Source organism: Hipposideros armiger, unplaced genomic scaffold, assembly GCF_001890085.2.
Source record: "Hipposideros armiger isolate ML-2016 unplaced genomic scaffold, ASM189008v1 scaffold_43, whole genome shotgun sequence".
Lineage (NCBI taxonomy): Eukaryota > Metazoa > Chordata > Mammalia > Chiroptera > Hipposideridae > Hipposideros > Hipposideros armiger.
Genome location: NW_017731393.1, coordinates 1,161,416 through 1,170,888, shown reverse-complemented (window position 1 = coordinate 1,170,888; position 9,473 = coordinate 1,161,416). Strand labels below are relative to the sequence as shown.

The 9,473-nt window shown below is 47.7% G+C and overlaps 1 protein-coding gene across 6 annotated transcripts in view; it reads left to right on the top strand.

Annotated features, from left to right (window-relative positions):
• The window catches only part of ASPG (asparaginase), a 37,723-nt gene that overhangs the window by 5,571 nt on the left and 22,679 nt on the right, over positions 1–9,473 (top strand). The window contains exon 1 of one of the 6 annotated variants that reach the window (XM_019639170.1): positions 2,928–3,000. The exons of the other annotated variants lie outside the window; for them this stretch is intronic. The gene's annotated coding sequence lies outside the window, so the exon portion shown is untranslated. Of the gene's footprint in view, positions 1–2,927; positions 3,001–9,473 lie in introns of those variants that run through there. 6 annotated transcript variants of the gene reach the window in all.

The window sequence follows — 9,473 nt, the reverse complement described above, 5'->3', positions numbered from 1 at the left end:
AGTGTCACTGGCCCTCATATGTGGGATCCGAACCGGGGCCCTCTGGCATCCCAAGCGAGTTCTTAACCATCGCGCCACTCGGCCGGCCCCTGGATAGAGTAATCTTGATTGTAGGTTTTTGCTTTTCATCATGTTGAATATTTTGTAATTATCCCTTCTGGTCTGCAAAGTTCCTGTTGAGAAATCAGTTTCTTGCTCTCTCCCTTCTCCTTCTGGTCCCCCTATGATGTGACTGTCGGTATGCTTGATGTTGTCCCAGAGGCCTCTTAAACTATCCTCATTTTTCTTTATTCTTTTATCGTTTTGCTGTTCCGATTGGCTGTTTTCTGTTACCTTCTCTTGCAAATCACTGATTCGATCCTCTGCTGCATCTGGTCTACTGGTGGTTCCTTCTAGTGCATTCTTTATTTTAGTTATTGTATCCTTCACTTCTGACTGGTTCTGTTTTATGGTTTCTATGGCCTTTTTTATGCTTGCTATCTCTTGTTGAAGTTCTCACTAAGTTCCTTGAGCATCTTTATAACCATTGTTTTGAACTCTGTCTCTGGTAGGTTGTTTGCCTCCATTTTGTTTAGTTCTTTTTCTGGAGTTTTCTCGTGTTTTTTATTTGGGACATATTGCTTTGTTTCCTCATTTTGGCTGCTTCTCTGTTTGTTTCTATGTATTAATTAGATCTGCTATGTCTCCCAGTCTTGGCCAGGTGGCCTTATGTAGTAGGTGCCCTGTGGGGCCCTGGCACAGTCTCCCTGGTCACGTGCTCCAGCTGCTCCAGGAGTGTCCCTTGTGTGGGTTGTATGTGTCCTCCTGTTATAATTGAGCCTTCATTGCTATTGGCACGTCAGTGGGTGGGAATGACCCTCAGGCTGACTGGTTGTGGGGTTTGACCACATCCACAGTTTATAAGCTGCTATACAGGAGGTTTAACCCACTGAGTGGGATTCACCCCAGTGGGCTCTGGTGCCTGTTGAGACCTCCCTTTGTGTGTGCCACTTTGTGGGGGTAATTGGGCCATGTTTTGCTGTGATCTGAAGCCAACCTCCAAGTATGTTGATTCTGAGGCCTCTTGTGAGGGACTCCAGTGCAGGCCCAGGTCACTCACTGCCTGTGACTGGCAGAGGACTACCTGGTAGGAGCAACAAAGCATCCTCAGTTAGTCGCTTCCTGCGCTAACCCTAGAGGTGCGTGGGACAGGCCACACTGTGAACCGAGAATGGCTGCCACCAGTACCGGGCCTGGGGTAGCTCCACAAAAAGCCAGGACACCCAGAGGCCTGCTGCCCCCTGCTGGCTTCCTAAAGGCTCAGCTGCTGATAGAGCCTTGTGTGGTATGTGAGTTGGGTGAGGCCGGGTCTCCGGTAGTCACTAGAGTGGGAAGAGTTGTGGTCACCAGGTTAATGTAAATTCTGGTTTGGTGCCAATGCTGAGCCTGGAGCAACTCAGCAAAAGTCTCAGAGCACACCAAGGGCAGTTGCTGCCCACCTGGGGCCTGCAGACTTGGATAGTTTTCCAGAAAAAGTGCAATGAGGATGGGACTGGCTTCTCACAAGAAAGTGACTCCCGCATTGGGGGAGTTAGGTGGGGTGGGGTCCCAGTGAGTCAGCAGGGCGGAGCAGTGGGGCTCACCAGGCCAGTCAGATTCAGATTTGGCGGGAAGCGGAGGGGGCGGGATCAACACACAAAAGATGTCACCAGCCTGCTGGCTGCATGGGAGGAGGACCTTCTCACGGGGAGAATGGTGACTGTCCTCCAGCCCTCGCCTGAAGCTACACCCCCCAGTCTGCCTCTCATATGTCTCTGACACCCCTCGAGTCACCGTCCCTCTGTTGGAACCCAAGGTGAGTGCCTGGGAGTGAGAGAGTCTGTGCAGGCCGTATAAGAGGACACCTGGGTTTCCTGCCGCCTTTCGTGCCACCCAGATGGTCAGAATCCCCGCTATTTTTCACAGCCAGATGTTGTGGGGGCTCCTCTTCCTGGCACCAGTACTCTGGGGGGCCTGGTGTGGGGGGCTGGGGTCCCTCACTTCTCCAGGGGGAACCTCCATGGCCAAGATATCCCTCCTGATTCTCAACTGCCACAAGGGGGCTCGGGGCCGGCCTGTTTCGCATCCCCGCCTCTCCTACCAGTCTCAACGTGGCAAAACTTCTGTTCAGCCAGACTTCAAATGGTTCTCCAGGTTGATTGTTCTATAATTTAGTTGTCATTTTGACGATTTTATCTACTCTGCCATGTTGGCTTTCTCCTGTATTTTTTTTTTGTGTTTTTTTTTAACAAGAGAAAATAACCCCATTTAATGCACGCATGTGTATGGGAACCCTGCATGAGAGAGTCAGAGACCCCACATGTAGGAGCGGTAGCAACAGAAAGGAAACATGGGTACATAGGACATCCTGAGTGAGGGACAAGGTAAGGGGCCTTGGGGGCTTCAGAGGGTCACTGCAGGATGGGGAGAGCAGATGTTCAGTGAATTCCAGTTCGTCTTGCCCCTTAGGTGGGTCAAACAGAGATGGTGGGTGATGATCTCTTACGACGGGCAAGGCCCCTAATTCAAGTCCTTCTAGGTAGTTAAGGGAGGGGCAGAAGCTTCACCAGAGCCCACAGCGAAAGCTGCCTTTACTTCGGAACAACCCGCGTACCACTGAGGCACATCTTGGGGTGACGTGGTCTGAAGCCCCACAGTCCCCTCCTCTTGGGCTGGTCAATTGTTCCCTATCTCATTAAATCGGTCTCAGCCTTAGGAAAGGTCAGCTCAGTGGACATCGTGCCCATTTCAGGAGGTGGTGACACGGTGGCTCCCACTGTGGTGCAAGCTGGCAGGCATTGAACGGGAGGCCTACCTGTGGGAGAAGAAAAACACAAGGGTTAATGACCGAGTGGAAGTGACGCGGGTTGATTTCTGAGCAGCGACTGTTCAGCAGTCTCCGCAGAGTGGAAAGGCCGTTCGATGGAGGGTAGGAGAGTGAGCCTCAAACGAAACGGAGACTGGGGCCACTGCAGGAGTCAGGTCTGTCCTGCTCTTTTCACTTAGGGACCTCTGACCTTTTTACTTCTTTATTAGCCCTTTTCAATAAACCTTTCAGTGAAGCCACTTGGAAATTGTGAAACTGTTGATGTAAGAAACATTCTAACCTTTGGAGAATTGTTTAGTTTATTTGAGCCAAACTGATGACAATTGCTGGGAAGCAAGATCTCAACAATTTGAGAAAATGCTCCGGGGAACAGCAGTTTGTTTGTTTATTTGTTTGTTTGTTTTTAAAGATTTTATTGGGGAGTTGGAGAAGGGGTACAGTGTTGGGGAATTGGGGAAGGGGAACAGCCAAGTTGTTGTCCTTCACTCTTAATTGTGGAGGGCGCACTAGCTCAGCTCCAAGTCCAGTCGCCATCCGGCTGGCTGTTGGCAGCTCAGGGAAGCTCAGCTCAAGGTGCCGTGTTCAATCTTAGTTGCGGGTGGTTGTAGCTATCATCCCATGAGGGAGTCAAACCGGTGACCCTGTTGCTCAGAGCTTGCGCTCTTAACCAACTGAGCCACTCGGCCAGCCCCGGGAACAGCAGTTTTTCAGCTTATTTTATACATTAGAGTCAAAGGGGGTTACATGGACTCCGTGGGTGGCAGGTTAAAGAAGTGGGAGAAAGCAAAGCAGGGGAATCTCTGGGGTTGGATAAAAAGTAAAATGGAGAGACACACACTTTCTTTACATGGGTGGGTACAGGACAGATAATAATTAACACTTGAGCACACGGAGATGGTGTGGGAGCAACAAGATAACAGTGAGGGGTTCTGTGGCCTGGGCTCTGGTGGGAGGCTGTGCCCTGAGGGGTCTGGGGAAGGAAATTACTGTGACATTCCAAGGGTATGTTATCTTAGATGCAAAAAGACAGCAGACAGGCTCACTTCAGGTGAAGAGTGACCTTTGTCAAGGAAGCTACAGGCCTAGGACGTGACTACCTGCCATGACCCGCCTTTAGTTAGGAATTTTTATGTTCGGAACATCCTGTGTGGTTACTTTCCGTCTCTGAGTTTGTGGGGCCCATGAGGCTGGCCTCCCCTGAGCTTGTCAGGTTTAGTTCGCGGCCCCTTTTTCTTCCACTGTTCCCCCTTTGGGTCATAATTCAATCCAAAGGATGCATTGATGACCAGCCTCTTGGTTGGACGATGTGGTCCCATGGGGCTGGGAAGGCTCATTCCTAGGAAGTCCTGCTGTCAGCATTTGTCTTGCTGAATGTTGGACCATTGGGGATGGGGCAAGACTGTAACCTTGGATGGCAGTCAAGGCCGAATTTTTCTCCAAAGGGAAAGGCAGGCACGTGGGAGGCAGTTAGGTCTGTGCGCCTTCATTAGAAAAACACCACTCTGGATTATGTCTAAGCTACAAGCTATCACGATCCAAGTTTTGCCGTCTGTTTGAGGGCATGCCACACACCTCTTCAGTTTTCACCATCTGACCATGAGATGGGTTCCCACTTACTGTTTTATTATTATTATTATTATTATTATTATTATTATTATTATTATTATTATATTAATATGGCCCAGGCTACTCCCCACTGGAAGCACTCAAGTGCCTTTCGTTATTAATCTGATTCCTGTTAGTTGTGCAATTGGGAACTGTAACTTTCAGATTTAATCGGGGCCAAGGCTGTAAGAACGCAATGGTGTAAATTACAATGACCATCTGAAAATTCCCAGAGGCCAGGAGGACTGAAAGAGTTTCATAAGTGGATTTCCTGGGCCCCAGCAGCCGTTACCGAGGAGTTTCCTGTAAACCATTCCTAGGAACGAGAAGGTGGTTAGTAAGCAAAACACAATTGTGGATGTCTTCATCCTGCAAAGAAGGTAGCAAAGTTGCTGGGTTAAGACTGTCACTTCGAGTTAAAGTAATACTTGGTGCAGGAAGCAGGAGTGCTTCCTAAGAAGCCAGTCGACTGACAGAAGTGTTGAGTGCGATGAGAGTTCAGTGGAGAGTCGGCCGAATGAGGAACGTATTGTAAATAGAGGAGCGCCCATAACTATCTCTTCTGTTTGTTTGCACAGCGTGGTTGTAGCAGAGATGGCTGTCATGCAGGGAGTCTAACTGCTGACTGTAACATCCTATAGGTCTGTGATGATCTCTGTGTTTTTGAGTTAAAACTCCTAAGGTATTTCCTTTATTTTCATGGATAAAAGGAAGAACGTTTATAATTAATGTGTCCCAGGGCGGGAGCTTTAGATCATACTTCCTTTAGAGCTTCCCCAGTTTGTTTCCCTTGGGGTCCCATTGAATTGGGTCAGGTCAATCTGATTTTAATAAGACATATAGAGGTTGCTCATTAATGAAAAATGTGGAACCCAGTTGTGACAGCATCCAGCCAGACCCAGGAACCCTCGAAGCTGTTTTTTTGTTTGTTTTTGGAAGAGGAAAGGGTAAGATTCCTCTGAGCCTTTCTGGGTTAATCAGTAGCCCAGCTTCAGACATTAGATGACCAAGGTATTTTACTTGGGGCAAACAGAATCAAAGCTTGTCCTTTGAGACCCTATGTCCCTTTATGGCTAGCTGTTGTAATGGGTAAATTGTGTCCTCTTGGGAGTCTAATACACCCTAGGGCATAAAGGTAAATGATCCACATATTGGATTAGAGTGGAATCTCTGCGAAATTCAACATCATTCAAATTAGCTTTTAGTATTTGACAGAAATAGATGGAACTCTCTGTATACCCTTGGGGCATTACTGTCCAAGTAAACTCTGATCTTCCCAGGTGAAAGCAAAGAGGTATTTCCTGTCTTTTTTTTTTTTTTTAACAGGAATGCTAAAAAAGGCACTACATAAATCTATCACTGAAATATATTGGCAGTACACACAGGAATAGCTGATAATAGGGTATGTGGATTTGGAGGCACAGGATGTCTTTATTTATAACTCTGAGACCCTGTGCAAATCTCCATCGTTTTCCATTGGGTTTCTTTCTTTACTGGTAGGATAGGAGAATTACAGGGGCTCCTGCATGGAATTATAAGCCCTCTTTTTAAGTAATCTTGTGTAATGGGCTAATTTCAGCTAGTGCATCAGGCCTTAAAGGATATTGGTGACTATTAGGGAGAGGGAAAGTATTGCCAATGGTTATTTTGATAGGAGTGGCTGACTTAGTCATCAATACCAGTACTGGAAAAGGCCCGAAGTTGCATTGGGACATCCCATAACAAACATTCAGTCTCAAGATGAATTTCTTCTTGTGGAGGTTCCTTTAAAATCATTGCTTTCCTAATTGGTCCAGTCTCTGATTCATTTAGTTCTAAATACTTTTCACCTTTCTGGGAGAAGGATATGTGGGTGTCATGGGTTTCAGGAAAGTCTTGCCCTATCAGGTGAGCTGGGGGCAGATTTGACTAGTAAAAATAAACGTTGGCCTGTAATGTTTCCTCGCTGGAAGGGAACAAGCTCTGATTTAAAAACAGACTTTGGTTGATTAGCCATCCCTACCATTTGTACAGAAGCTTTACTCCGAGGGAGAGGACAACCGAGTTGGGTGGGTGGGGTTCAGAACAGACGATGAAAGAGGCCCCAGCGTCTACAAGGGCCTCAGTCGTTCCCCTTTTACGGTGATTTCAGTTCCTCCTGCAGGTTGGTGAGGAGAGGGAGGAAGGCTCTCATGGTCCTGGGAGCAGCCCTATGCTGCCTGCTGTTTCTCTTCTTTTCCTAAATCCCATCTCAGTTTTCTACAATCCTTAAGGTGACCTGCCTTTTTACAGTGCATGCAGACTCCTCTAAGGAGTTCCCAGCAGACCTTCCTTAGTAGTTCTGTTGCTTTGTTCTCAGAAACCAGTAGGTGTGTTAATTGGAATAGGTCAGAATAGCCAGAATCATATGTTCTAGCAGTTAGATCAAATTCCTTTGCGAACCCACCAGGGACCTGGAGAAGGTCAGGAAATCTTTTCTCAGATTCCTTAATTCTGTCCTGGAACAAGGACAGAGACGGCTGGCTCTCCTTGTCCTGAGACTAGCTTTTCTCTACAGGGAGCTGCCAGGGTTTGGGTTTTCCTAGTCTCTCCTGGTCTGGTTTCCTCTCCTGAGTCTCCCCGAGGTCAGGCGGGTGCTGCAGTGGAGGAGGTTACAAGGGAGGGAAGCGGGAGATGGAAAGGAGAGTAAGTCTGGGCAAGGAAGTAAAGGTACAGCGGACGGCTGGAGAAGAAGGGAAAGTGGGGTGTTGGCCTTGAGCCGCTCTGGAAACCCTCAGTTCAGAGTCAGTCCCTAAAATTTTCTTACTAACTTCCTGGAGAGAAGGTCTCTCTGGGCTCCGTTTCTATTTCCCAATTGAGATGAGCCGCCTTCCATTTGTTCAGCTTGACTTTAGAGCTGGCCTTTTCCCTGTTAGTTAATTTAGGTGTCAAAGAGCTCCACGTCGGCCATCTTCTGTTGGTGTCGCTTCTAGTTCCATCTTCCCGTTCCTGTAAGTACTTGCGAGTACAGGCGCTCTGCGAACTGTACATCTGCAGGGGTATTGATGGGGGTTGGGGGCTTGTTGGCCTTGGAGGCACAACTTCCCCTGTTAATTTTAGCTTTCTTACGAGATCAGCAGATTCTGAACAGATTTCTAGGGATATTGTGTGGTGGGTTGGGAGTGTGCTGCTTATGGATTGAGCTCCAAGGGGCTGTCACCTCCCGAGTGGCTCCAACCCCTCTTACTTCTTGGTTTCTCTCCCCAGCTATCTAATATCACCATGAGGACTTGCTGGCTAGGGAACCAAACCAGCCTTTATGTGCGCATCCCCGGACAAGTCAAATATTTAGTGACAGTTTTGTTGGATTCCCTATAGGGCTGTGCTTCTCTTGAGGGGTGGGTACCCCTGACACCTCCACATAGATTCTTAGTCACCTAAGAATACCCAATATTCAGGCTGGAGGGAGTAAATGCCCCTTATCTTCAGAGTGGAATGAGTCTAGACTCTCGTTTATCCAGCAAAAGGTTTTGTTTAGACTCGCAGTAAGCAATTTTAATTAAAAACCCAAATTAAAAACCAGCCACCCTTTTTTTTCTCCTGTCCCTGAGTTAACTCAACCCTTATCCTTAGCCTGGGTTATCTCAACCCTCAACCTTTAATGTCACCTCGAGGACTTTATTTTTTTATTTTATAGAACAGCTCCAATAAAGTCAGGGCCTCCTGCTATAAAGCAAGGAGGTCCGGAATTCCAGGAAAAACTCGCCCATGTTCCCCCGGTGCGAAGCGGGGAGCCGGTGGTGCGCAAGGGCCCCTGCTGGTACCAGCACCGGGTTTGCGGCTGCAGGGTGGTCCTGGTCGGCTTCTTTGGAATCCTGCCGACTGTGCCAAGTAAATGTCAATGCAAGAAACGGCCCAACCTGTAGGGAATTTTATATTTATTTGAGCCAAACTGACGACAATTGTCAGGAAGCAGAAGCTCAACGGATTGAGAAAATGCTCCCGACTATGGCAGTTTTGCAGCTTATTTTATATGTTAGAGTCCAAGGAGGAGACATAAGGGCGTTACATGGAATCCATGGGTGGTAGGTGAAGGGGGCGGGAAAAAGCAAAGCAGGGGGATCTCTGGGGTTGGATAAAAAGTAAAATGGAGAGACACACACTTCCTTTACGTGGGTGGGTACAGGATAGATAATAATTAACACTTGAGCACACGGAGATGGTGTGGGAGCAACAAGATAACAGTGAGGGGTTCTGTGGCCTGGGCTCTGGTGGGAGGCTGTGCCCTGAGGGGTCTGGGGAAGGAAATTACTGTGACATTCCAAGGGTATGTTATCTTAGATGCAAAAAGACAACAGACAGGCTCACTTCAGGTGAAGAGTGACCTTTGTCAAGGAAGCTACAGGCCTAGGACGAGACTACCGGCCATGACCCGCCTTTAGTTAGGAATTTTTATGTTCGGAACATCCTGTGTGGTTCCTTTCATCTCTGAGTTTGTGGGGCCCACCAGGCTGTCCTCCCCTGAGCTCGTCGGTTTAGTACGTGACCCCTTTTTCATCCACAAAACCTTTTGTAAGCTTCTGCCTGCCGATGAAAATAGCTAGCTCATTCTGCTTGCTTGATTTGGGAACCCTTACTTTTAAATGCACTTTTTAAATGATTTTTATCCCGTGGAACATTCCTCACGGTTGCCATTGTAACTTTAGGTTACAGTCCCCGAGGCCAGCAGCGGCCCTGCAGGACCTGAGCCGAGGTGGCCTTTAGCCCATGTTCCTGTCTGGCCAGATTTTTGAGCTTCCAACCTGACAGTTTTGAAGCCAAGCTCTTAGAACATAAGCAGTTCTAGGTTGTCTTTCAGTAAGATTTTTGCCATTGTTTTTCTTTCATTTTTCTTCTTAAGTATGATGTCCTCATTTTTTTTTTTTTTAGATTTTTTTTATTGGGTAATTGGGGGGATGGGAACAGTACTGGGGAATTAGGGGAAGGGGAACAGACAAGTTGCTGTCGTTTTGTTCTTCAATCTAGTTGTGGAGGACGCTGCTTCACTGGCCCAAGTTGGCACCAT